The following is a 26,800-nucleotide window of genomic DNA, read 5'->3' as shown; positions in this document are numbered from 1 at the left end:
CCGCCGGGCCGTGCCGCCCCGGGAAGACGCGCCCCGGCACTAAGGAGCCGGCCAGCATCCCCCCGCATCTCTTTAGCACTGGCAATTTCGCATGTTGTCCCGCTAACTCAACCCAAAATATACGGCCTTCCCGCCTTCTCCCTCGGTCTCCTTCTTAGGAATGTGCGCAGCAAAAACCCCGTCTCCCGGGACGGTTCTCCCTTTTTGTCTTCGCCGGGACACCCAGCCGCGGGGGGACGGTTTCCCCGGCTCTGCGGCCAAAGGCAGGCGGCTGGCCCGTAGTCCGACCTCCGCGAGCACTTCTGAGGCAGGCCTAGTGTCCTCGGCCACGTCGGCACCTGTGAAACCTCGAATGAGTCCTTGCGTCAGCCTCACTGTACTGCTGACGTTCAGGAGCCTCACTCAATGCCACCAGCCCTCTTTTATTGCCTCTCCAGTCGCCTCCAAACCATGGGTCAGGAAAGTTGTTTCAGAAGCGCAGCCCTCAAGCACAACTCGAGTGCAGAAGTGTATGCGGAAAGGAGGGGGGTTAGGGCAAGCTGAACTTTGCAAATGTTTTTTCTATAAGTAGTTCATGTTTGCTATGATCTATGGTGTGAGTTGGGAACTGAGACTTATTGCAACCCCATTCCCTCTGTTGGATAATTAATGCTGATTCATAGCAGGTTCTACCTACGAATGTGTGTTTCGTTTTTCTCTGCAGGGTCCATGGTTCTTTGGTATGTTGTTATTCCCTGAAAGGTAATTGCACTTGATATTCTCTCGGGGAAGGCTCATTAGCCAAGGGCAGGGTGGCGTTGCCAATCTCAGTCTCTTTCAACAATTCAATGCAAACATTTGCCCCAGAGGTTCAGTACAGCACTCCCAGCTCACAAAACAGTTCTTGGGTACAACATTTCTCTTAAAAAGCCTTAGGTATATATATATTTTCCACCCAAGCAGGAAGCATTTTAGTTTAGGGGGTTTTAGATTAACCCTTCACTGTATGTGGTCAAAGCTACAGAAGAAGATTAGACATGTTGCCTTGGATTGCAGGACTTTGCCCTTCCTTTTATAAATAGCCAGGACACAACCCTGGATGAAACAGCAGAAAAGGCACCACATCTCACACTCCTCTGTTTTCAGTCCTTTACACTCTCTTAACATTTACAAAATGCATGTCGAAAACACTTTTCCACTGCCCACCATTACAGACCTACATTTGACTTCTTTCTCACCCATGTCTGCTGTCATCTCTTTAGCTCCTTTCATCTCTCCTGCTAAATTAATTACCTCACTAATGGAAGGCAATGAAACTCAGGTATAAGGTAAGTTAGGGAACACAGAGTTGTTAATACATACTATTTTATGAAGGTAAATCCTTCATGTTTGTTCTAATTTTATTTTTTCCCTCTGTTGCTCATAATTTTGAAAATCTTATTCTTCCATTTGTCAGGTTGAGCACAGTGATTCGCAGTACCACTGCAGAGAAGATCCCATTCCCACAGGAAAGAATGGTCCCCACAGGAGAATGAAGAGGAAACAGAGGGATAACATCTAGGCTTAACAAGTTCTCAGACATCACTGTGTTTTCCATGTTAGAATAAAAGGATCTAGGAATTTTTATTTATGGTGAATTAGATGGGATATTCTCCTTGGTAATGTGTTAAAGGGCAGAGACTGGTCTTAATTCCAGATAATAGGCCCTGTGTCTAAAGGGTACATCTAACTGTCTTACTATGTTTACATACTTCTACTCACCATGATTTTCCTATCACAGTTAGCCAAGAGCCCAAAAAGCAAAACTCATCTATGCTGTATCACCACTGACTTTAATGTTAGTACATTAGAAAGGAAATTGTGCTACACTATGTGGCTGTGCAGCAAATAGCTCCAAAAGACTAGACACACGTGTCACCAGTTTTAATTCTCACTGACCAGAAGGGCTGCCAATCATTCTATACACCTCACCTATTAAGGGGACCACAAGTTCATAGAAAAACACCTCAGTGCTGAGAATCTCTGTCAACAATGTTTTCCATGCTGACAGTCTTCAGTATCAACTCCAAACCTGTCCCCAAGTCCCATTGACTGAAGGAGAATGTGGATGAAGGCAGGATTCTGCAAAGTACTTTTGCAGGATGCCAAATCTGGAGGTGTGAAGTACTCAACTTTCTAGGTCATACTGATAGTAAATGTGGACAGTCACCACCCTTCCAGTAAACCCTCAGAAAACAAGAAAACATCAGTCCTTTAATTCATACTTTCGTGATTCACAGCCCCAGCTTTTGTATGATATTTTAAGTATCTCTCGTGTCATGGTGGTACATTCTGCTTTTTCGAAAGCATTTTTCAAGATGAACTGGCTTTTCAGTGATGAAACATGATCAAGTTAATGTACTAATAGATTTCATTTTTAAAGTACATGCTAAATTTAAAACTTGTCTCATGCATTTATAAACCACCACCAATAGTTCTATTAATCAATGATACAAATAGCTCTAGCAGATGATTTTCTTTGATGCAGAGAAACATAAACAGCATTGAAAAAACAACACACAAGTGATTGTTCTGTATTCTTATCTTTAGGCTATATTATGATCATAATAAAACATATCTAGGCATATGTCATACTGGATAATACTATTTCTTGGGTGTTTCAGGGCACGCAACTACCTTGGACTTCACAACAGCTGAGACTTGTCATTTAAAAGCATGGTACTGGCACTACTAAGAAAAAAGCTCCACTAATATGTAATTATTAACCCATATATTGAGATTTTTTTAAAAGAATTGTTTCACACCAAATACTCAGATCCTTTTATTTCTATTATTCATGTGCCAAGCTAAAAATAAACATTTGAAATATTTTTCTCTTTTATGGAAGAGATGATGACACTATTCATTTGAAATGAACTCTTGGATGAATGCAGCTATATTTTCTGGGCTCAGATCTCTTATTCCCAGTTGAGAACCCCACATCAGATGAGGGAATTTTACTTCATTTTGCTTCAAAACATTGACCAAGAAGAGCTTAGGCAAACAGTTTCCAGTCATTCACAATATGTTCATTTGGGCTTTTAATTTCATTACTCTTGATATGCTACTGATTACCTCTCACACTTGCTCTATTTCCCAAAAGGTTGTTTGAGATTATTTAGGAGACTAAATGAATAAGAAAAGTGCCCAAGAAATATTCCTGTTTCTGCATACTTTTGTTTTGTACAGGTATTCACTGACAGCCTGATCCTGCTTCCCTTCCATTAGAAGCAGGATTTGGTCCATAAAAGAAATGCATTAATCTAATATTTGTTCAAAGAAAAATCCTGTTTCCTTTAATGTTCACATGTATGGTCACAAACATGATCAAAACAAGACCCATCTGAACCCCCTACAGCTGCTTTGCAGCTAGGGTTGCAGCATGAACCCAGGAACGACCAGTTTTGCCACTGTAGGTTGATTTCAGCTTTCAAACATTATGGAAAATCATCAGTTGCCTTTCTTCCCCCTGCTCCTGGTTTAACTTCAGATCACTTTCCCTGGCAAATGGCTTTTGTTACTCAAGTAAGATCATATTTTTTGATCCAAAAGCAAATTTCATTTTGTTGTTGTTTCCAGACTTGATTCATTGAAGGAGGTCCTGTCTGCAGCCGATATGTTCATGGTAACTGTTCCTGAAATAAAAATCTAGCAAGATTCTTAGTATTTAAGAGAGTCATTGCTCTCATGACACAATCCTCCATAAATGGGAAAAAACATACAAATATCTTGGCCCAACTTTCCTCAGGCACCTAAAAGTTTAACAGACCTTTTTTTAGATTAACAAGCATGAAAAGAATGAGATTTTGGACCCACTGTGCTGCAATTAGTATACTTGTTACGTGGAGGTTTTTCTGGGAAGTGGTATATTACTGTACTGTATTCTTAAGTTGGAAATTTATTCTACTGGATTTACCACAAAAATAAGTAAAATGAAATATTTTTTTCCCCTGGTAATAAAGTGTTTTAAGTCAGAGGAACAACTTAATTTTCACTCAGATCTGAAGATCTGAACTCTCCTGAAGTCTGAAGTACTAGGATTAGACAGTTTAGTCTTGATATTTCTTTCTGAACGAAATACTAAATAAGGCCATTGCAATTCCAATGAAACATGCTAAATAATGTTGATGTGAACACAAAGAAAAACAGTCAGAAATAGTTCATGGACCTCTTTCTCTTCACTTAAGCCGGAGAAACTCTAGTGAAGTTAATGGAGTTGCAGTGATATAAGACTCTACTAAGGTGAGAATTACACAACTTGTGTTTAACTCGATGCTATTACTTTAAAAACAGAGTTTACTTCACTAAATAACCTGAAAATAAACACAAAACAAAGGGCAAATGAGACAAATTACAAGTAAGCATGCATGCAAAAAAGGTAAGTGCAAATTAGATTTGAATATTCATGAGTCACAAATCATTGACAGTTTGAAATAATGCAAAACAGGTTTATAAATGAGGTTAAGGCAAGGGACATCAAAGAAAGGCATTGCTAAATCAATAGCAATTTGATTGTGCATATACTTGTAAATTGTGGTTACAGTTTTTGTGACACAAGAGAAAAATACTGCACATGTAGTGAGGAAGGGACACATAAATATCCTTTTTGAATGTGTTATTTTTTTGCAATTCAGCAGGTACCTGGAGGCTTGATGTGTATAAAGTGACCAGATATCATTTTTTAATTTTTTCCCCCAGGAGAATTATAGTTTCCTTTGAGTATCCAATCTCCTGTGTTGTGTTGCTTAGTATGACAAAAAATTCAGTTGTCAACAATACCTGAATAGCAATACTGCAAAATAGAATAATTACTCACTTCATTTGATTTCAGTAGAAGACTCACCTGCTAATGAAAGTCCTGCCATAAAATCACAGCCAGTGGAGATTATCTACTTGTTTCAGACAATTTAGCTCTCCAAAGTGGGAATCAGGTAAGTGGCAAGTCTCAGAGCAAATTGCTGGAGCACAGGGATTTAAAAGAATGATCACTTGAAGGATGGCCAGCCTGACCATTTAACTCAGAGCTTCTTAATTTTTCTAGCTGTAAACATCAATAAAGTATTAGGTCTCCCATCTTATTGTGAGTTCTGTGGATATTTGAAATTCAATGGTTTAAAATGTTGATGAGAACACAGAACCAAAAGGCAAAACTTCCAGAAGAAATCTGCCCATTTAAAATTACTCCAGGATGTTTGTTTTCCCCTAAGGGTTTATATTTTGATTACTTAACACTCACTCTAATATACTAACCAATTCCCTTTCTTCAATGACTTTTGCATCCAATGTGCCATCCTTACTCTCTGGCATGACAGATGAAGCTTCACCAGGTCAAGTGAAGCTAAATGTATACATTTACCACTACTGACGGCAAAATCAAGCAGGGATATCCTTTTGGAAATGGCATAGGGTACTCTGCTTCTATAAGAAGAAGCACATGACTTCTTGCAGTGCTGCCTTTAAAACCATCCACTTACTTGAATGAAGCTGGCAATTAACTCTTGTCAAAACACTGTAAAAGGAAAAAAACAGATGTCGAATAACTTAGGAAAGGGATAACCTTATGTCCTGCCCGATCCCCTACATGAGCTTGTCAGAAACTAACATATCTCTCATGCCATCACAGTATCAAAAGATACCTTTATGTGCCATGCTTGAATTCAGAGAGCTTTCTGCAATAAATTCTTTAAATCTGTGTATTTCTCAGCATGAATAAACAATAGATAAGTTAGAAAGAGTAACTCAGGAATGTGAAAGATTGGACTGCTTTTTCAGGACCAGTCCCTTCAACTTTCCTAATCTGCGGAGACAAACTAATCTCCCCTTAGCAAGAGTGAAGGGGAAAGTTACCCCTTGGGCTTAACAGAGATCTTGAAATCAAGTCTTAGATTTCCTTCTGGCTCTCTCACTGTGACTGGCCAGGTTTATCAGAGGTGAATTATATGCATCCCTCCATACCTATAAAAGGAAGCTCACAATAAATGGCTTTGTGGTTCTGTGACATGGAATTACTAAGAGAATAAGAGATCCTCTGATGTGAGGTACTAGTATATGCCCAATACATTAACTTTGTAATCCCTGTTCAAATCTCTGTCTTTAGATTACATGATACCACAAATTTTGTTTGCCTGTTTATAACCTTGTGCATTTTCAGTAAAGAACATCTTCATTTAAATGAGAAATTATCATTTCTTTACATTACAAATTATTGTCAAAAACAACTTGTGTGTGCCTAAAAGTAAAGGAAATAAACACTAACACTCTTCCAAACTTTTCGGACTTACATTGCATGCATCACCATGTAATATGAATGCTGCTGAAAAAAATGTGGCTGTCCTGGATAGAGTCAGCTTTGACTAGGTATTGCATTACTTATGTAAATAGGTCAATGGTGTTACAGACCATTCTTCAGCTCAGCAGAATACCAACAGCCTGTGTCAGGTGAAAGTTTCAAAGGATTGGGTTATTTTTATTTTCTGGCAAGTTCCTTTTTCCTGAAGAAAATGGAAAAAAGTGAGCTAAAATTATCACAACCAAAGAGCATGACTCTCTACAGTACCCAGAAACCTGATAAAATTAATCAGGATTTTACCTACTAATTCCTTCCCAGATTTCTTTCTCTGCCTTGCTCTTTGTGGAGTTTTCTGTATCTTTCCAACCCACTGCCTCTACGGGTAATTTATAAGCCCTTCTTTAAGCCTATTGATACTGATTTCTGGCCTGTGAATTAGAATATAAACATTTACAAACCAAGTACATTATATGTGACCTAAAGCAGGCAATGCATATTAGACCACATGAATGCCACATCTCTGTTACGAATTATCAAGTCAAGCAAAGGGAGACTTCGCTCCCTGGATGTGATCTAGATTTATACACTTCTGTACACCTTTTCCCAGGTTCAAGAGTGTAAACACACCTTTTGAAAGCTTGCATTTTTTCTGAATCAGAGAATAAGCTGAGCTGGAAGGGACACATCAGGATCATTGAGTCCAACTCCTGCATCCTCAAGAGTCACACCATGTGCCTGAGAGTGTTGTCCAAATGTTTCTTGAACTCTGTCAGGCTGGTGCTGTGACCACTGCCCTGGGGAGCCTGTTCCAGTGCCCAACCCCCCTCTGGGTGAAGAACCTTTCCTTAATATCCAACCTAAACCTCCCCTGACACAACTTCAGGCCATTCCCTCGGGTCCTGCCACTGGTCACCAGAGAGAAGAGATCAGTGCCTGCCCCTCCTCTTCCCCTCACAAGGAAGCTGTAACTGCAATGGGGTCTCCCCTCAGTCTCCTCCAGGCTGAACAGACCAAGTGACCTCAGCCACTCCTCATATGGCTTCACCTTAAGGCCCTGCACCATCTTTATTGGCCTCCTTGGGATGCTCTCTAATAGTTTTTCTTCATCATCACCTTTGGCTGTCTATCTTTGTCTCCCATGTCCTTTCCTCCCCTTGTGCAGAAAAACAAAGACAGCAGGTAGCTCTCAGTAAGACCAAATTTGCTGCAGCTGGTTTCAAGTTTCCCATGCAATAGTCACCTTCAGCTGCATTTTGGGGAAAAATGTATTTCTATTGTACTTCTAGGCTTTTACTCCTTTCACTTAGAATGTACCGCAGGTTTCTTTGGCGGTGAGGAACAAAGCTTTAACTATCCCCACTACTCTGCCATGGTAGGGTTCTCAAAGCCTGTCATGAGCAGGACATGGTTTATCCACCTTTGAATTGTTCAACTGGGAGAGAACAAAGGTGTAAAAGTGGACCTTATGTTCAAATCTCTGTGGCTCCTGCCTTCTTGGCATTCCTTCTGAAAACTCTCAAAATTGTATCTGCGTGTGGTTGCCTGGGGGAGATAGGGGAGTGAGATGGGAACAATGTGAGAAGATAGCATAGCTAGTTTTTATTCCTCTCTCTAAGTCAATCTGTGTTGGGATTTTCTGTGGGTCTGTTATCAGAATGCAGGAAGAGAACGGGAGAAGACTAAAGTTCAAAACTGGCCAACTCATCCATGCAATGGAGAGTGGAATGGAAATGAATACAGCAGTATAGCAATCTCATACCTGGTGAAAGGAAGAACTGCTAAGGTAAGCAGAGGAGGGATGGCTACAAAGAAGAAACATCAAACACTGTGATCAGCCAGCAAATGAGCAACCAGCACCTAAATTCTATAATGTAGTCTTGGCTGGCAGTACCAGCTGGAGACAAGGAAAATGATGTAAGTTAACACAAAGTGAATATTTGTTGATAATTTACCATCAGCAGCGACTGTGAGCTCACAGTGTATGCCTGAGGCCCCAGGGGCCTGAAAATGCCGGTTTTGCATGTAAATAAGTCCATAGTGATCTGACTGAAGACAGTGTAGTTATGCTATAGTTATAATAAAAGAAATAGATTAAAAATTATTAGAAATCAAGTAAAATCTTCCTAGAACGTTGCTTACATTTCTAATCAACTATAACACATGACAGTTTCCCTTAAGTATGTAATGTATCCACAAGTTCTCCTCTGTTGATACAAGAAAACAGCTCTGCTTTTGGGGCTTGTGTTCTATAGGTTTTCCCTCCTAAATTTAATCCCAATTGTTAATGTTTCTGAAATAAAAAAATAATTACATAATATATTTTCTCTTTAACGTAAGTCTAGCAATTGCCAAAAACTACTTGTCAATACAATATTAGATCATGTGTGACCCAGACCTCACATGTGTCAACAAGTATATTTGTCTCCTTCTGTTATTTCAAATCACAGGAGAAAGAGACATAATCCTCCCTGATCAATTGGGAAAAAATGCTTTACCTTTTGTTATTTCAATGCCATCTGTTAAAATAAACCAAATGCCAAACTTACTACATACACAGGGCACTAAAATGGCTTTTTAATTTAGTTGCATATTTCAGGGAAAACAATGCATTTCTATATACTCTGACTTCTTTACATGAATTATTATGTACTGCAAGTGACATCTACTGGAGAAAGCAGAGCTAAATGTCTACTCTAGAAACTTTTTTTTTGCTGTTAAACGGACCTCCCCTCCAGGAAATGCAGCTGTTATTTAACAGAAACCTTGCATCTATGCCCATTGAAATGCAGTTACCTAAGTGCTTTCAGGGTAGTTAAAACAAAACTGTCCTTTTCATCATACAGAAGATACAGAAGGCTTTTTCTGTCTTTTCCCTTTGTTTTTTTTTTCTTTTTTTTTTAATAGAAAAGCTGTTAATACCACAAAATTGCTGAGTTTACAATAGAAGACTTTTTGAGAGCTACAGGTGCTTGATCACAGTCATCTATGCTATAAAATTACTCTGGATGTATTATAAAAATATTCACCAAAAGAAATGTGGATACAGGTTGAAATTTGAAGCTTGCATGTTAACAGATGTTATAACGTAACAGAAATTTACTTGAAGACCTAATGCTGAACCATACTACTGTCAATAGTATTGACATTATTACCTAGAAAGTCTGAAAGCCTGTGCATTACATTACTCAGTGGCTGAACCTGTCTATTGGACACAAATTCATAAATATCTGCACTATGTTAAAATGCTTGCAATTTGATCCTGTCAAAGGTTGCATGAGTTTAGGGCTTAAGAGCAGCATCTTTAAGATACACCTCTTCTTTCAGTGAAATATGATCAAATTCCCAGGAACACTGGGAACAATGTGGAAAGCTGTGAACTCAGAGGTTCAGTACCACTCAAAGCTCCCAGGAGTGTGATTACTTCTTAATATGGGCCCTTGAATTCTTGCTTAAAAGCCAGTTCAAGTCCTTGTTTAGAACAAGCACCAAAAAATTCAGACTGTTCTTAGCTAATAACAACAGAGTGAAGCCTAAACAGCAATTCCAAACACTTTTAAAATTGTAATGGCAAATCACTTCTAAAACCACTAAAAATTTGGGAGAAATTTCCCTAGTGTAGACTAGACTCTAGGGTTTAAAGAGTACTCCCCACCAAACATGGAAATTAATTTCTGAGCCAGAGAGATCTGGTCAGAAAGTAAATCAATAGCTAGCAGCCATTTAAAAATTTATTTATCTGATGCAGAGTTTAATTTATTTGCAATTTCCTGCATCAAATATACTTCCCTTTTATTTTATAGGGAAAACTTGATGGTTGAAGGTTAGGCATTAATGCAGTGAAAGGGGACATCCTTTTACACAGCAGTCAAAAGAAGATACATTTGTGTGTTTGGAATAAGTGCAGGAGGAGAGAATTGTTGAAATGAGATTAAGTGGATAATCTATATGTAATATGTCTGGGCCTGATTGTCCCCTCCAGCAGTAAAAACCCTACAGAAGAGGCTAAAGGGACAATATTTCCCACAGGATTTCCATGTAGAAAAGGCTCCTGAACTGTTCCAGCACAGGTGAGTCTTACCCTTTCCTTGCTCTCTGGCAGAACAGATTGGAGTAATGTCCCAGACATGCTGGATTCCAGGGTTCAGAACCAGGAGATAGATCGCAGGTGTTCACCTGTGCTCTAAGTTCTTGGCACCTCAGTCCATCTTTTGGCAGTGATGCTACATCCATATTCATTCTCAAGCTTCCCTAGCCCCTGGCTATTTCCTGGGATTCGTGTTTTCCAAAACAGATTTGGATGAATCAGAGGAAGCTACATCTCACATTTTGTCCCTTCCAAGAGATTCCTCTCTACATTTTCTCTTTAGGAGCCCTCAAGATTTCCAGAGTTTTCATATAAAATCCTGAGACAGAAGGATAATGTGAAAAAGGGATTGATATGAAGAAAGATCATGATCTGGATATGTAGATTCTTTCACCTTTGTTCTTGGAAGTATATCAGGTCTTTTAGATTTGTGGATACAGAACTGAGAGCTTAAGACCACGCCCAAAATAACAGTGATTTTTAAGCATTAATATTAGATGTTAGAACTGGTGTTCTCTGGACAGGCAATAAACAAAATTGCCATGCAATGGGTTTAGTCAACTAAACTGGACCTTAGGCTTTGCCAGTGTCATGTAATTTATACTTTACATGACATTTACCCTGTCTTATCTAAGTTCACAGTAGTGGAAATTGCCAGAAATTAGTTCCTGTTTTCTGCATGTTTTGAGATTTGTCCAACCAAGCAGAGGCTGATCTCTTCAGATAGGTTTCCATTTCTGACCTAAACTAAGTTTTTCAAACATTTAAAATTAAATTTCAATATCATCTTCTGAGCAGTGCTTGCCAAATGCCTTACAAACGTCTAAAATAGACATACATTTTTAGAATTTGAAAGGGGCACATATTCTAAAAATCAGCCCTACACAATAATCTAGTTTTTTGCTGTAATCAGGCTTCAATCATGTTTGTTCAGCAATTTCACTTTTCTTATTTTCTCTAACAATTGCTAAATATAGCAGTTGCAAAAGAGAGAATGTAAATTGCCCATTGGAGAATGAGTTCTGATCAGACTCTACTTTTGCATTTTGGTGCATTTATTTCAGTGTAAGGGAAGTGTAAAATGGTAAAAAAAAGAAAAAGAGAAGTAGATTATAAGAGAGGAAACAGTAATACAGTACTGTTTCAGTACAGTACAGGACAGTACAATCCCATTTTAATATTAAGCACCTACGCAGAAGGATTGCAATGTACAATTGCTACCCATCAGAAAGGAGAATGTGCTCAGAAAAGCAGCTTTTTGAGGGGTGAATCTTGAAAACACCTCCGTGATGGTGACAATGAGAAATCATTTTAACAGGTGAAAAAAAAAAAACTCAGTAGGCTTGTTCATACATATTGTTTGACCACAGAAAAAAAGCCAAAGCCTCCTGACTACACTTTATAGTAAATGACTATATGGAGCTTGATTATGTGTGTCTTGACTTCTGGTGTGAAGAACATGAATATTGTTTCCTGTGGTTTTGCATGAGACATGTGGGAGCAAGATTACATCTTTCATAAGCTGCCAGCCTGATTTCACAGAGTCCTGAAAAACATGTCCTCTGGGGAGGAGCATCCACAACCAAGTCAATGTTCTGGATTGCTCTTAGCTTTCTGACCTTTAGATTAGTAGAGCTATGGTAGCATAGCTCATATTTGTAAGAGTATATATGTCCATCCATCTGTCTGGTGTCCCTGCTTCTAAGGTGGTTGCTGTGCATCCTTTACTCTACCTGAGGGCTACAACATATTATCTGTCTCATGTGGCCTTCCTTTCAAAAGGTTTAGGATAAAAAAAAAAATTAAAAAATCTGAATTGGCAGATGAAGAGATTCCTGTCTAAGTAGAGCTGTCTAGAAAACTCCTGAATATCCATTTTGATAACCCAACACCTAGAGAGGTTCATTGCTGAAATACAACATCTGGAGAAACTGCATTGCCGCATAACAGCTAAATCTCCTATGCACTTGAGATTCATCTTCTTGTGCTGGTGAGATCAATGTGACCAAAGAGTCTAAACTATTCCCAGTCCTCCAGCTTTAACCTTACAAGATGTGGTATGCAAGTTAGAATTCATCTGCTTACCCAGAAGCTTTTTAGAAAAAGTCCTGAAGCTCTTTAATCTGCACCTTTGGACTGAAAATTTCCCAAGCACATGCTTCTTCTTGGATCTTGTGACATTTTCAGTTCTAGTTCCAGAGAAAAGTACTGTAAACACAGTCTTTCTCATGATATTCAGTACTCTCATACTTCTAACAGAGGAGAGCTCATATTCCCAGGTGAAAAAGAGATACAACCTTACATTTAAATATATCTCTGTCTCTCTTAGTTTCTTACGAAAGCTCTGAGGAGTAGGCTAAGACAAAATAGGATCCTGGTGGATCCAACATCAGTGCTCAAATGAGTACACAGGTCCTCTTGATACTCTTGCAGGGAAACTCTTCAATCTCCGCCTCGAAGAAGTGTCAATACCTTATAATGGACAATATTAAATGAGTCTATCAGAAGACTGATATAATCTGTGACTGTATAACTTTCTATTATCAAAAAAATGTTGAGATTAAATAGCATAAAAATAACACTTCCATATACTTTAATTTGGGTATATAAATAAACACATTTTAAATAAACAAAAAGCTTTTAGATACACCAGCTCTTAACTGGGTTTCCAGGAAAAAACCAGACCAACAATTTCTTTGAGATGTGTGTGCCTGATAGACTGTGAAATAATCTGTCATGAATCTGTCCTCTTACACTGCATATTATTGTTGTATATTATTAATGAAGTAGGATGGAACTTGCTTATATAGAAGGACCTGGGGTTCCAGTATATAAGCAAGGTTGTTTACACATTACTTCATACTTTTGCAAGATGGTGCCACAGTCTAGAGACTCAGAAATTCAAGAATTAATTTTAAAGCAATTAAAATACACATTCATGAATAATGACAAATTCACATTATTTTCAGACTTTGAACATGACAAACCCAGATGCTTGTCAAAGATTCCTCATGCTACAAAGAGGCCTGTTGCTGGAAGCCCCACATCATGTTGTGTAAAGAGAAAAAAGTTGTATAAAATAAGAGATTTCATAAACAGGAAGTATGATCAAGTGTTTATAAGCTGTAGACTCTGAAAGTTTATATTTGTTGCTATCCCAGAAATTCTGTAAGTAGCATTAAGCAGTATTTTTACAGGTGACCACTGTGTTTATGATTAATTGAATGCCCCCATTGCAGTATTTTTGTCTTGACTTCTGGAATAGCTTTCACAGGTGTCAGTACATGAACTGGAAGCTGTGAATATGGCTAGCCCTCTCCTTTTGGGAAGAAATAAATACAAGCTGGGAGCCAGGAGCTCTGGGCCTGCCACTGGTCTGCTTTGTGGCCCAAAACTGGCCATGCTCCTTTCCTCTCTCAGTTCTCTCATCTGTGAACAGGTAATTATAATATTTTTCACATAAGATGCAATAAAAATAATTAATGAGTCACTATGGAAAAGCTCATGAAGATATGAATAATTTGTGTATTTTACGTAAGGTTTGGATGGCAGTATTATATATTAGGCAGGGACCCACACATGGAGTGGAAAAGATAAAAGAAAATATAGAACAGGATCCTCATTGCAGCCAATACACAAAGTGGGGCAATAGCTTTTTTAAAGAAGTGTATGCACACGCAATTAAAATGTGTGGCATAATGCATAAAAATGAGCCAACACAACTTTGCTTGGCAAGTTTCCTTCTTGCATTTCCTACCTTGCAAAGCAGTTTCAAGTATCAAACTCTGCATGTCATTTTTTATTTCAGTTTACCAAGAACTGGGCAACTATAACAGGTCAAGAAACCTTAGAGCCAGAAATCAAGTGTGAACATACCTATCCATTCTTGTAATAAACCAGCCCAAGATATTTTTATGGTCAGATCCTCAAGTGCTGGGAAAGGGTAAAGCTGTGCTGAAATCAATGGAGCTGTATTCAATTTACCCTGGCTCAGGACATGGCCCCTAATCCTTTAACAAGATTTTAATATTAGCCATGTGATTTCTATCTTAAAATCCCTATAGGCAAGGCTTGGATTGAGCAGGGGTATTATGGGTAAGAAACCTGAAAAATTTTTCTTACTTTTTAAAAATGATTTTTAATTTTAATCCCTGACTGTTGTCTTGTTCTTCAGAAACTCAATATTTATTTGGAAATAAAAATTATGTACTGTTGCACAAAACCCCTTGAAGGTGTGAAATGAAAGTTAACTTGTTCTGAGCTGCACTCTTGTGTCTGAAGAAGCTCTGAAAGTCTTTCTTGATGCAGAGTGATTCACTAACTGAAACACCTACTAACAAAACCGTCAAGGTTCTGCGACTGTCAGTCTTGGACTTGGGGGTTTCAGATGCTCACCTGTTGTGCTTGGTCAAGGATGTATCTGAAGATCCCAGCAGAAATTCCAAACCAGATAAACCCAACAGTGCCTGCCAGCCCTGCTATTTTTCCAGGTCAAGACTTACCATCTTGAACTGGAAAAATATTAACAAAGCAAAACCATACCCATCTTCTTAAATGCAAAAAGGAATCTGAAATTTAGAAATTTTAAAAGAAGCACAGCAAATCACAAACTACTTCAAGTCTGGAACAAGTGAAAAAGATCATCTAGGTATAATAGTCCAATGCCCTACAAGGAAAGCTTGTCTTCTGTAAAAGCCTTTGTGGTTTTATCAAATCTCCTTTGAAGCACATGTAGATATGATGCATTAACTACTTCTAAGGTAAATTTTGCCTTCATCTCATTGTCCTTGTAACTTACATTTTGTTTTTAATTTTTATATACACATTTCTCTCCCCTTTCAAGTTATTGTTCCTTAACAAGCCATTTCCAACCTCAGTTAATCATCTTTCCCTCATTTTGGACTATTGCCATTTAAATGTTTACAGACTGTTATCATAACTTCTTTTCCTTAAGCTCTAACCATGAAGTACCCTTAGCCTCTTGCAAAATAGATCACACCTTGTAATACTTGTTTCTGTCATCATTTCCTGGAGTGTCTCTAAGGCACGTGCTGTGCATACTGAACAGAACAGCAGACAAACTTATTTACAAAAAAGTAATGTAACACAAAAAAAATTTTAAGGATATTCTGAATAGATTGACTTCTCCAAGTAGCACAGAATTTGGCTAATGATAAGAAGTAGAACACCACATCAACCATTAGCAATAAGCTAATCAAAATCTTAATTCATATCTCTTTGTTTTCATGAACAGGTCTGCTACTTGTGCAACATCGTTAAATTGAAACCTCATGTCCAATATGTTATCTCTTATTCCAAATTGTTTCCACATTACTGTTCTTCCTATAGAATGTTCCTTTGATTTTATGCCAGGTAGTATTTTTCTCCATGTATATTATTTTACATTTGCCCACAATAAATTGTATTCATTTTAAAGCTTTCTAAGTTCCTCTGATGTTTGCTATTTCCAGTCCTTCCTATTTTGGTATCATCTCTAAATATATTCACTGTACAATTTCCTTTTTCTTTAAGATCAATAGGGTAAAACCATTATTTTAATGTCCTGATTTTCAAGGATGCTGAGCACCTCTCTCTCCAGCAGGCTCCTTTTGTACCTCTGTACAGAACTGAGCAAGTAAAATTACTTTTTTCAGCTTCATGCTAGAAAAAGATTGAAAAAATAGACCTTCTGGATCAACTTAAACCTAAATTATTATTTCTTTTCTTTCTAAAATGCACACTGAAAAACATTCATTTTGGATCAACCAAAAGGTTCCTATTAATCTGAGGAAAAACATTTTGTTTCACTTCACTTAAAAGAAAATTTATTTCCCTCAAAAATTAAAAATAGACACATTTTGAAGTGAAATAGAATATTAAATAAAGATCAAATATTTTATTCTTTATAAAGGGTTAAATGGAATAATCTTTTTCATTTTATTGCTTAAGCAGGTGTCATGAACTTGACATGAATTCTTAATCAGTTTTATTTATTTTAATCTGCCAAAAACTAGGGATGATACAATGTGATTTCAGAAAAGAGGGTGTTAATCAACAATGGATAGCTAAAAAATTAACTGGAGGAGTCTCCACTTCCAGCTGCTCTTCCAGGAGGTAGGTCACATGCATGGCTCTGCTGGAAGTTTCTCTCCTTCCAGGCTGGGCTCCCAAATCCCTTCTTTGGCCAGGTTTCTGTTCCCAGTTCTTGCCTGACAATGACTTGAAAATGCTTTTTTTCTTTTTTCTTTTTTCTGTGGAAAAATAGAATTGAAACAATTCTGGTAATCTCTATTAGCTGTGGAAAATTTGGACTCTTTGCACCACTGGTCCCAGGGACACTGTGCCTCAGGACAGGCAGAATTTTCTGCCCTCATTATCTGTGGGTGCACCCAGTACATTAGCTGTCTGGTAGCTGGTATATGGGGAAAGTTTTTGGAACTGTCATCTTTGGATCAATGTCCAGCAACATGAGAATCCCATGGCACATTTGAACAGGAAGGAATGAAATTTTTACCTGAATGCAATTTATCAACACCAAAAAATAGGTTGAAGAGGATAATTTTCTTCTGCCTTTATTAATGTAGGTGTTCCTTTTAGTTGCCATAAGATAATCAATTAAGAATGGACCTAAATTTTGATCCATAGAGCATACTACTTTCTATCTGATTCAAAAATCATGAAAGAGAGAAATATTAAAACCAGCTCTTAGTTTAGCAGAGAAAGAATAATCAAGACTCTGGCAGAAAAATCTAACCTCACTTTAACATACATGTGAAAGCTGAATCACAATTGATAGGTCATTTGTGTAAAGATATTTTGGACGATGGTTACATGGTAGATATTCAGCTTAAGCACTATCCCCACTCTCCTACCTACAATTAAAACATTATGCCCTTAACTTCCATGACAAGATGGGTTTTCAAAGACCTCTCATGGGAATCAAAACAGTAATTACCTGTTCATCAGGCTCGAGAAGTATGAGCTCTCATTTTTATATAGAGCTCATTAAAATAGATTTGGAAGATAAATGCAAATATATGAAGAGGTGGGAAGAATCCCTAGGTAGAGAGATTTCATTCAAACAGTGCTCTGTAATTTGGCACAGAGCAACTACTACTTCCATAACTATTATTAAAAGAAAGTCAGGATAAAATGTTAGTTAAAGTTTTCTCTTACCTCTTCCTGCACTACAAAAATACATACAGTTTTTTCTGAGTCTGACAATAGGATGAAGAGAGGAATAAAAGGTTTTTTCCTGCATTTGGAAATGCAGGAAAGAAGGGCTTTATAATCCAACTGATGACCCTGTGTCAACACTGAATTCTGAAGTTATGGAACTATTGGAGTTAGAATGCCTCATCAACTCTCTGTTGAATTTGGGAAACATTCAGGGAGAAACTGTATGTTGAAGTAAATATTTTGAGTCCTTTTCATTGACTAGATCTTCTGGCCTATCTTCATGCATCCAGGCTGTGACGCACGATTGTTAGAGGATGGTAATACAGGCAAGTCACAGGTGTGAGATACCAGGGTTCATCTGCATCAATGCAGACACCTTGGCCTCTTGTTTAGCAGATATATTGCCCATTCCCTGATGCTGAAACAGGATTGTACTTGGTCGTATATTTTCTAGTGTTCTGTTCAGAGTGGTTTTAAATTTCTTGTGCACTGAGGCTGTCTTTTTCTCTACCTTTAAAAGATATTTTTGCTTCTCCTGATAGGTCTTGCTGTTGAGAAGTCAGTAACTTGTAAATAATAATAAGGAGCCTTAAATATGGACACAATTTAACTTCTGAAATCTGTAAATGGGTTTCGAAATCCAAAGAGCTCAATATTTGGACATTAGCTCTATCTTGAATAATCCTAAATTATTATCCTCAGTTATATGAGGCTATTCATGCTGAAGTCAATGGAAAAATTCTTTTTGCTTTAACTGAGAGTTTTACAGATTTTAAGGCCAGAAGACAAGACAATCGATGAAAGTGTCACCCAACTTTTACACTATGCTCATCATTTCTGTTTAAGATACTGTGCATTTGAGAAATGCCCCATTTTGTTTTGAAGATTGCAAATAGATAGTTCCACAGCTTAATGAACATAGCTTTTAATATATATTTCTAACTGAAGTTTATATAACAACATCTTCAAACTACTCAGAGCATGCCTTTCTGCATTGGACTAAAATCTTTTTTATTATTAGGAATATCTTCTTCATGTTGTTTGAAGACTATAATCTAGTAATCTGTTATATTTTATCTTCACTAAGAAAACAAATTGATTTTTATTCTGACTACAACAGATGAAGGTATATTTAACAATCAAACCTGTAATACTATCACCAAACCAGATGAAGACGGAGTGTTTTCCACACAACCACATTCCTCTACATTATGCTATCACCTTCAATTCTTCACTGGTTACATCACATTATTACCACTACTTAATTCAGGATTCATGTCAGCAGTGTAGGCTAGAGCCATGTAGACTTTTCTTTTTAGGATGTTGGCACAATTTTTTCAAGATTTGTTAATTGCCAACAGTTATTATCTCGTGGAGTTTCTAAGACAATATCTTAGACAATGTGCTCGGTATTGTTACTAATGGACATTATTTTTCTTTTCTGTGAAATGCAAAAGTACCATCTTTCCAGAAAATATTTGTTGAATCCTTCTTCCTCTTATGCAGACTGATAATTTTACATTTGTTGCATAGAAGGCATCAGTCATCACTAGGTACTATTTCTTCTCTTATACTACAAAACCAACAGTAATATTTTTATGAACACCATGGGACACAGAGTTTTTAGATATTTCAGTTATTTGTGCTCTGCTGCTGTTGATTTTTATCCACTATAATCAATGTCTCATTTCCCCTCGGTATTTAATTATTTAAAAATATTTGACTCCTGATTGAGACAGTTTTCAGTTTTGAAACCAAGTCTCTTCTTTGTTCTACGGCTAAGCTTCCTGCCTTCCTTCCTTCCTTCCCCCCTCCCTCCCTCCCTTCCTTCCTTCTTCAGAAATCCATGAATTCTTTTTAAACAGGTCCCAGTTATCATATGTATCTATTTCTAAACACTCTATTCCTCTCAAATCTGTTCAAAGGTGGGTTTAACTGCACATATGTGTGTGTCTCCTGCACCAGGGGTCAGCCAGCTGCAGTGTGACTGATAAATGGAGAGGCTTAGAGTGTCATACAGCAGGGTTGGTCCAGCCCCATGAACAATAAGCCACGAGATCTGGAGAAAGGTAGTGTTTCCTTGTTCTTAGTTACCACTGGGTTCTGAAACCATCAAGAGCTGATAGCCCCTAACTCAGAGATGAGACAAGATGGAAAGAAAAATGCAACCTGATATATCACTCCTGAAAGACTTCTGGCTGGTTTACTACAGAATGCAACTGTAGCTTGTTTGCATATAAATGGGAAGTTTTACTGTGCCCACTAATACCTTGATAACTGTTGGTAAATCGTTCTTTATTCATAAGATCAAAGTTACTTCTAGAACTTCCTTGAATTTCTTTAAATATTTCAATTAGAAGGTTGTCCAGAGTTTTCAAGACTTCAAGGATCTTTCAGTGGGTAAAATTTCCTGCACATAACTCCTGATTAGCATCCTCACAATGCAATTTTTCTACCTAGCCATCTCAGATTTTTAAAGAGCTGTTCATCTTCTTCCTAAATTCAATCTGGTAGTCCGCTGCTAACTTCTGCACCACTACTCCCTCTTGAGATTTATCATTTAATATGTTGATCAATGAGCATGGCAAATATTTTTTTTCTTTGTCAATGGTTTTAGACCAAATAATGTTATCTTTTGTGTACATTTTCCACTGCTTTTCCTGTAGTTTCCCTATCTTTCCTAACAGTTCACAGCCAGTGATTTTAACATTCCAGTGATATGAATCATTTCACTGGATGTGGTATTAATCATATATAATTGCTCTATATAAATTAGTGTATCTAACACATTTTGTTTATTACTCAGACTAGCATTGGCAATTAGGCAACTAAATATTTTTAATTTTTTTTCATGTCTCTTGGTGCCTTAATTCTCTACACACATTCTGTTTTGAATGAAAGTTGCATGTCTGAGCATATACACTGTGTTCTAGCCGTGGGCAACATCACTTTAGATGCAAACCTAAAGCCTTCCCAGATACTTCAGCTGTTTTGTCACCACATGGAAGATCCCGAGTGTGTGTGTCTGTATGCTGTCTATTGGACAGGCTTCCATAATTACTCAGCTGCTTTTTAGCGTGTTATTTTTAGAAGCTGGTTTAAATGTTATGATAATAACATTAAATAATTTTCATTAATTTAAGAGTTTGGAGTTTTCTTCTCTTTATCAAGAACAAGTGATGCAGAAGTTGTGAAAGCCCTGTTATGTTCCGTTGGTCAACACATAATTTTTTAGGTAATTTAAATTTCTATACAAACACAGCACTAATTAAGAGTTTGGGTGTGAGATAGTGAAAAGGAAAAACAGAAATTTATTACCAAAAGCAACAATGGACTTGGCTCTTGACAGGTTGAGAGAGATACTTTGAGTTTTAGTATATTACAAGAACAGCACAAATATGCTGAAACATGCTCAAACATAACTATAGATGAACATACAGAGCTTTTTAGCTTCCAGGCTGCCAGCATTCTCAGTAGTTGGCTCCATCTTAACACAGCTTTACATTGTTAAAGCTTTCCAAGTTTATAAATATCTTGGAATCCATGATGTCCTGCCAATTTCCTTCATTTTTATTCTAGACATCAGTGGTTTCTGGCATAAAATTTGGTGTATGAACTGAGGATCTGTCTACACATATGTAGGTATCCATACTCTCATACCCTCTACCCTTATACATGCCAGTCATATGCACTAAGTCTGAGCAGACCAATTCTCCTGAAAGTGTGGGGAATTACATTTGTTTTGCAGCTTGGATGTAATTTGCTAGGCATACCTGGACTGATCTGTAAATAGGTGGTTAGTGAACTTTTGTTTGCACTTACCTGTATCCATGCATTCTGGTCCTTTACCTCCTTATTATCCATATATTTTATCATTTTACAGAACTTTATAGCCATGTAATTTTCTCCCTGCTTCCAGTTCTCATGAGCACTGCTCAAGTACAGACATAGCAGATCCCCACCCTCTTTGCCAAACCAAAGATTACCCTCATACATACAGTTCGATAACCAAAGGAGTATACCAATATTCTTGTTCATTTCTAGAGATGATATTCATATGAGTATGATTTAGTATGAAAATATTTACTACTACTAAGCCACAGGAAAGCAGCTGGGGGCATTGACATGTTACTGAACCAAACTTCTTCGCTGAGGATAGATCCAACACTTGTAGCAGCTGTACTACGAAAATGAGGATGCAAATCCAATGTTCAGCAACTTACTTTCATGTTCTGGGACATCTCTGTTCAGTGGTACTTGACCACAGCTTTTCAATGCCATGATGAAGAGCTTAAAATACACGTCACCTGTTCTGTACCCAGCAGCATGACATGGAGAAAAAAAGATGCGATAATACTGAAGAGGAATTCCAGGAACAGACTGCACCCATCTCAGTGTAGGCTTATTCACGTCCTCATAAGGCTGAATTTTTTAGAAGATATCTGAGAACATGTAGTTGGGTGAACTCACACAGACAGCGACCTGCTGCATCTGTAACCATCTAATTTTAAAAGGAAGGTGTTTTCCATGTTGTAATTATGAAAGGTGTTTCAAAGTCGAGCATGTTCAGCTTCAGGCAGAAGCTATGCTACTCTTTTTTAAAAATAAGTTGTTATCTTCTCCTTGCGTATCATAAATGAATGTTACAAAGTGGCCATCAAGCATAGGAAAAGGTTCACACAGACAAATACTGCATATTTCAGAAGACAATTTTTGCAGTCTTTAATACTCACAGGATGGCAGGTTTAGCAGGTAAAGAATACAGAATTTTGAGAGAGCAATAATTTTTTGTTCCAGTGCTACCAACTGCTTGCCAGCAGTTTATAATTGTCCTGAATATTAACAGCAGAGTTTCTCCTGAAGTCTACAGATACTGCAGTCCACTGCTCATCTTCCTTACTCTGTCACTCCACTGAAATCCTATGTGGCATTGATAAAATCACTTTTGTGCTACTAAATGCTCACTGTCTAGTTCAGTACTTACTGAGTTCCTCCTTTCTGTGATCATAGACAGGATGCTTTTCAAGCATCCAAACATGTCCCTGTCGCCAGCTGGTTGACAAGTTATATATTCACTCCATTCATGGATACACTGCTTCACCTCCCGTATTCCTCCTGCATGCATGTTGATACAGGCTTATTTTCTTGGGTTTTTCATTCTACTCTCATTAATTCCTTAATATTTTGGCTAATTAAAAAAAAAAAAAAAGGAAGAAGGCAAACCTAGCCCAGACAGGTTTGTGTATTGGGAAGAGTGGGTTTGTTTGGACTTAACCTTCTTTTTACTTCAAGACACCAAATCCCATTTTTTTAACTAATATTTTTTTTCTTTTAATTCTCTTTTCTTGTATTTGTAGGTGCATGTTGGAGCAGCCATGAGGGTGAAGCTTGGCAGTGAGCTTTCTTTAGAAGAAGTCATGATTGCAAAAGTACTCGGAAAGAAGAAGGACTAGAGGTATCTCTCTAGGCTGAAGTAGATGGCATGAAATACAGAAAGGCTGGTTAAAGTATTCAGTAGGCAGATACAAATTTAGGAAAGGGGTCTGGGCTGTGTTTGGATGGAAAAATATAATGACGTCTAACAGCTTTTCATTTCTGATCTACTTGATCTACTATGTTGTTCTGTATCAATTTTTCAAAAAAATCCTTTCCTTTCCTTTATAATAATAGCTTTTCAAATGAGCAGATGTGCATAAATGAAGAAATTAAGTTTATTTTAAAGTGCAAACCTCCAAACACACCACTGTCTCCATACAAAACTCATAAACAGGCAATATTGGCATTTGGATAAACTAGTATAAAATTGCTTTCAACAAGTCTTCTTCAAAAAACAGTCTCCAAAAATAAAATAAAAGCTTGTAATTACTAGAAACTTAAAATGCATATGGCAAAAAGAAATTAAACAGAAAAAAAATAAGGAAAAATAAAAAAAAGAGAAAAAAGAGCACAGCAGTCAAATGTAATTAATTAAGCATCACATATCTTTCCCATCTATTACTCATCATCATCAACCTGTGTTGACAGGATGTGGGCAAAGACAACCTATCCTTTGCTTGCCTTGAGCCTCCGCCACAGTGGATGCAAGGTAAAGACGGGATCCGTTCAGGTTACTGCTATCGGGCTGGCAGACTCGCTCTCCTGGGTCCACCCCATGACTGATTCATTACCATTACCCTCACCAGTGTTGTGTGCTGTATAGCAAGTCCCAGTCCCACATAAAGCCTTTGTCACCTTGGCATTGAGCAGATAATGCTGGTGGCATTGTATTACTAGATGCCTTTTCCTGATAATTTTAAGACTCACACTCTAAGTCCTAAAATGCTATAAAAGTTTTTGTCCTGTTTCTCTGTCCAATGAGCCAAACCTAAAACTGAGTGGAGTCAATGAGACCACTTCATTGACTGGGATAGGTGGTGGTTCATAAGAAAAAACTCCTGATATTTTCTAGGGAAAATTTTGGCTAATTAACCAGACCAAACCAAACCAGACCAAACCAAACCAACCAACCAACCCCCAAAAACATTAAAATTCTTGTTTGGACATTTATACTTTAAAAACAGCAATCTTCATATGTGTTTATTTGATCTGTAATATTTCAGGCATCTATCAAAAGCCCCAAGTAAATAACATGGTTGATCTGAATCTGCAGAATTTGATGAAGTAGATTGTATGGAATGTACCTATATTTCAACAATAGCATTTCACTACATTTGCTGGTATATTTTTAGTTTATGAATGCTTCCTCCATTTGGAGAAATTATTTCAATAGTCTCATTCAGTAGTTGTAATTTGTACCAGCATAAATATATTAAACTTGTCATCAGGTGTTTTAGCATCTGTTTTAAAACTTACATTATATATGATATTATTTCATATATGTATATAAAAGAATAGTTCTTATTATTGTCAGCTTGTAATAATGTTCAGCCACGGATTTCTCTGTTTGATGGAAGAGTAAAGACACTTGGATGTCTAATTCTTCATTAGTCTTTTCCTTGCTGTAATGAGCAAAGGTGTAAATATTAACACCTCTGATTTTCAAGCATTAGTTTAACCTATCATCCATAAATTCAATTTCATAAAGGCATTCTACTTCAAAATTGAACTACTTTAGCCTTAGTGAGTAATTTGACTTCAATCTTTGATTTATTCATGGTTTGGTGTATAAGATTTCTGTTTCTGAAATATATTCAACTATAATCTTTTTGATTTTGTTGTGTTAATTTAAAATATGTGAAACGGCATCTTCCAAATTATTCAAAGATAACGGATTAATTTCTGTTATTATTTATTTGTATAATTTTCTCTTTATAAATTATTTGTTGCAGCCTTTGTATTGTTTTTCTGCTTGTAATTGACAGCTTTATAATACCTAAGGGCATATTTGAGGTCTCTTTCTCTTTTCAAACACTCTTCCCTATCCACAGCAATGGCTGTTTTTCTTTGTTTCTTTGCTGTCTGTGGAAAGCAGATCAGAGGGTGCTACTGCATGTAGTAGAATATTACATTCTGCTGCAACTAGCAGTTTACTTAAGCTATGTAACTAAGTGTCCTGTAAAAGCAAAATGCAATTGCCCTGGCAAATCTGATGTTTTCATAAATCATGAGCAAAACTTTTAAGGTTGTGAAAACCTGAAATATTTGTATCCACTTTTTAATTGTTGATGTGCTGATGTCAAGCCACCATGCAGTGTATTTTTAGTAGCTCTCTCCATGACTAGTTATGTGTAAAAATAAGAAGTAAGGGGTATCACTTCTGGCAGAACGGGAGTGAATTAGAAATTCTTTTTTTGAGACATTTTAAAATATTCACTTTTTTAACCTCCTTTAAATCTACCTCTTGCTATATTTTGCAAGTGTAGGGATTTAATGCATGATGCCTACATATGTGTACATAATATTCGCTACCTTTTGTCTTTAATATTCCTTCATTTTTAATTATTAAAGATAAGTATTTGAATTATAAATATTCTAGTTATACAGGAATAGGCAAAGCAGGCACATACCCTCAGGCAAAATTCTTCCATTATCCATAATCCTTCTGCCTCCTGCCTCCATTTCTCTACCTCCTATCTTTATGTTGCCTCAAAAAACACAGAGGCATTCTTTTAAACTAACCTTCTCCTCCCCACTTAAACCACAGAAATCCCTTCTCAATATGTATAGGGGCCTATTCCTTGTAGTGGGATGTCATACTTGTCCTAAATATAATAAAGTGCTATCTTCAAGGCATTTCTGCATCCAAAACACTCCCCAGAAACCTGCCTAGTCCTCCCATCTAACCAGCCTGAATGTCACAAATCATAGCACAGAAGCTGCTTTATAGTGAATCATTAACATTGTCAGGAATGAGTTGGCAAGGAAAAAAAAAAAGGTTTCCATTAGAGAACTGAGGGAGAATATACAAATGACAGCATTGTCATTTCTCTTACATTGTTTCATAAAGTGCACAACTGATTAGGAAGAGATTATTATAGAATATATGCTGTGTATGCATACACGACAATTTTGTTTTCATCCTGTACTGTTTATAAGTATGTATGGATGTGCTTTAGATTAACTGTCTTACTTCAGGCTTTTGAATTATACGAGTAACAGTTTCATTATGTTGAAAGACTGTGCATCCTTAACAAATATATCTGGAAACTTAGAGGTACACAAATGCAAGATATATGTGGAAGGTGTTTCTAATCTACGTAAAGATTAATAAAGATATTCCTAACTCCTGTTCAAAGGTATCTGAAAAGGTCCTTTCGAATAATATCACTTCAGTATAAAGAGACTGTTATCTGATTACAATTTGGAGGTGAATGACTTTAATGTAGAAGCTTTCTTGTCAATTTTCCTGTTTGGCACAGCTTGAATGGGATAATATGCACTTATAACATGTAATACAATTAGTTCTCTTTTGAGCATCAAATATTGTAAAGAAAGTCATTTTGATCAATACATGTGATGCTTTTTATATAAAAACCTAATATATTTGTGTTGTAAATTATGGTTTTTTTCCCCTCTTCATATCTTAAAAGACAATTGCATGGAATTATACATGGCTTTGTTGTTCATGGAGATAAAAACGTGTCAAACCATCACTGGCAAAAAAAAATGTGTGAGGATATACAGTATACACCTAAAAAAAGGAAGATTGATTTTCAAAGAACAAGTTAATTTGCTTTGACAACAGTGGTAGCTTTCTTTAAATAGTTGTAAATAGTAATGAAAAGTATGTA

General features: G+C 37.0%; 1 long non-coding RNA gene across 1 annotated transcript; it reads left to right on the top strand.

Moving 5' to 3' along the window:
- The first annotated feature begins 38 nt into the window (after positions 1 to 38).
- Positions 39 to 26,800, top strand: LOC108448588. Its single transcript, XR_001864541.1, has 4 exons — positions 39 to 4,949; positions 7,962 to 8,090; positions 22,928 to 23,025; positions 23,595 to 26,800. It is a non-coding gene; the product is annotated as an uncharacterized LOC108448588 (long non-coding RNA).

Source organism: Corvus brachyrhynchos, unplaced genomic scaffold, assembly GCF_000691975.1.
Source record: "Corvus brachyrhynchos isolate BGI_N302 unplaced genomic scaffold, ASM69197v1 scaffold115, whole genome shotgun sequence".
In the NCBI taxonomy this organism is placed as follows: domain Eukaryota; kingdom Metazoa; phylum Chordata; class Aves; order Passeriformes; family Corvidae; genus Corvus; species Corvus brachyrhynchos.
Note: the sequence above shows the minus strand (reverse complement) of the source record. Positions and strands in the feature narration are given on the sequence as shown.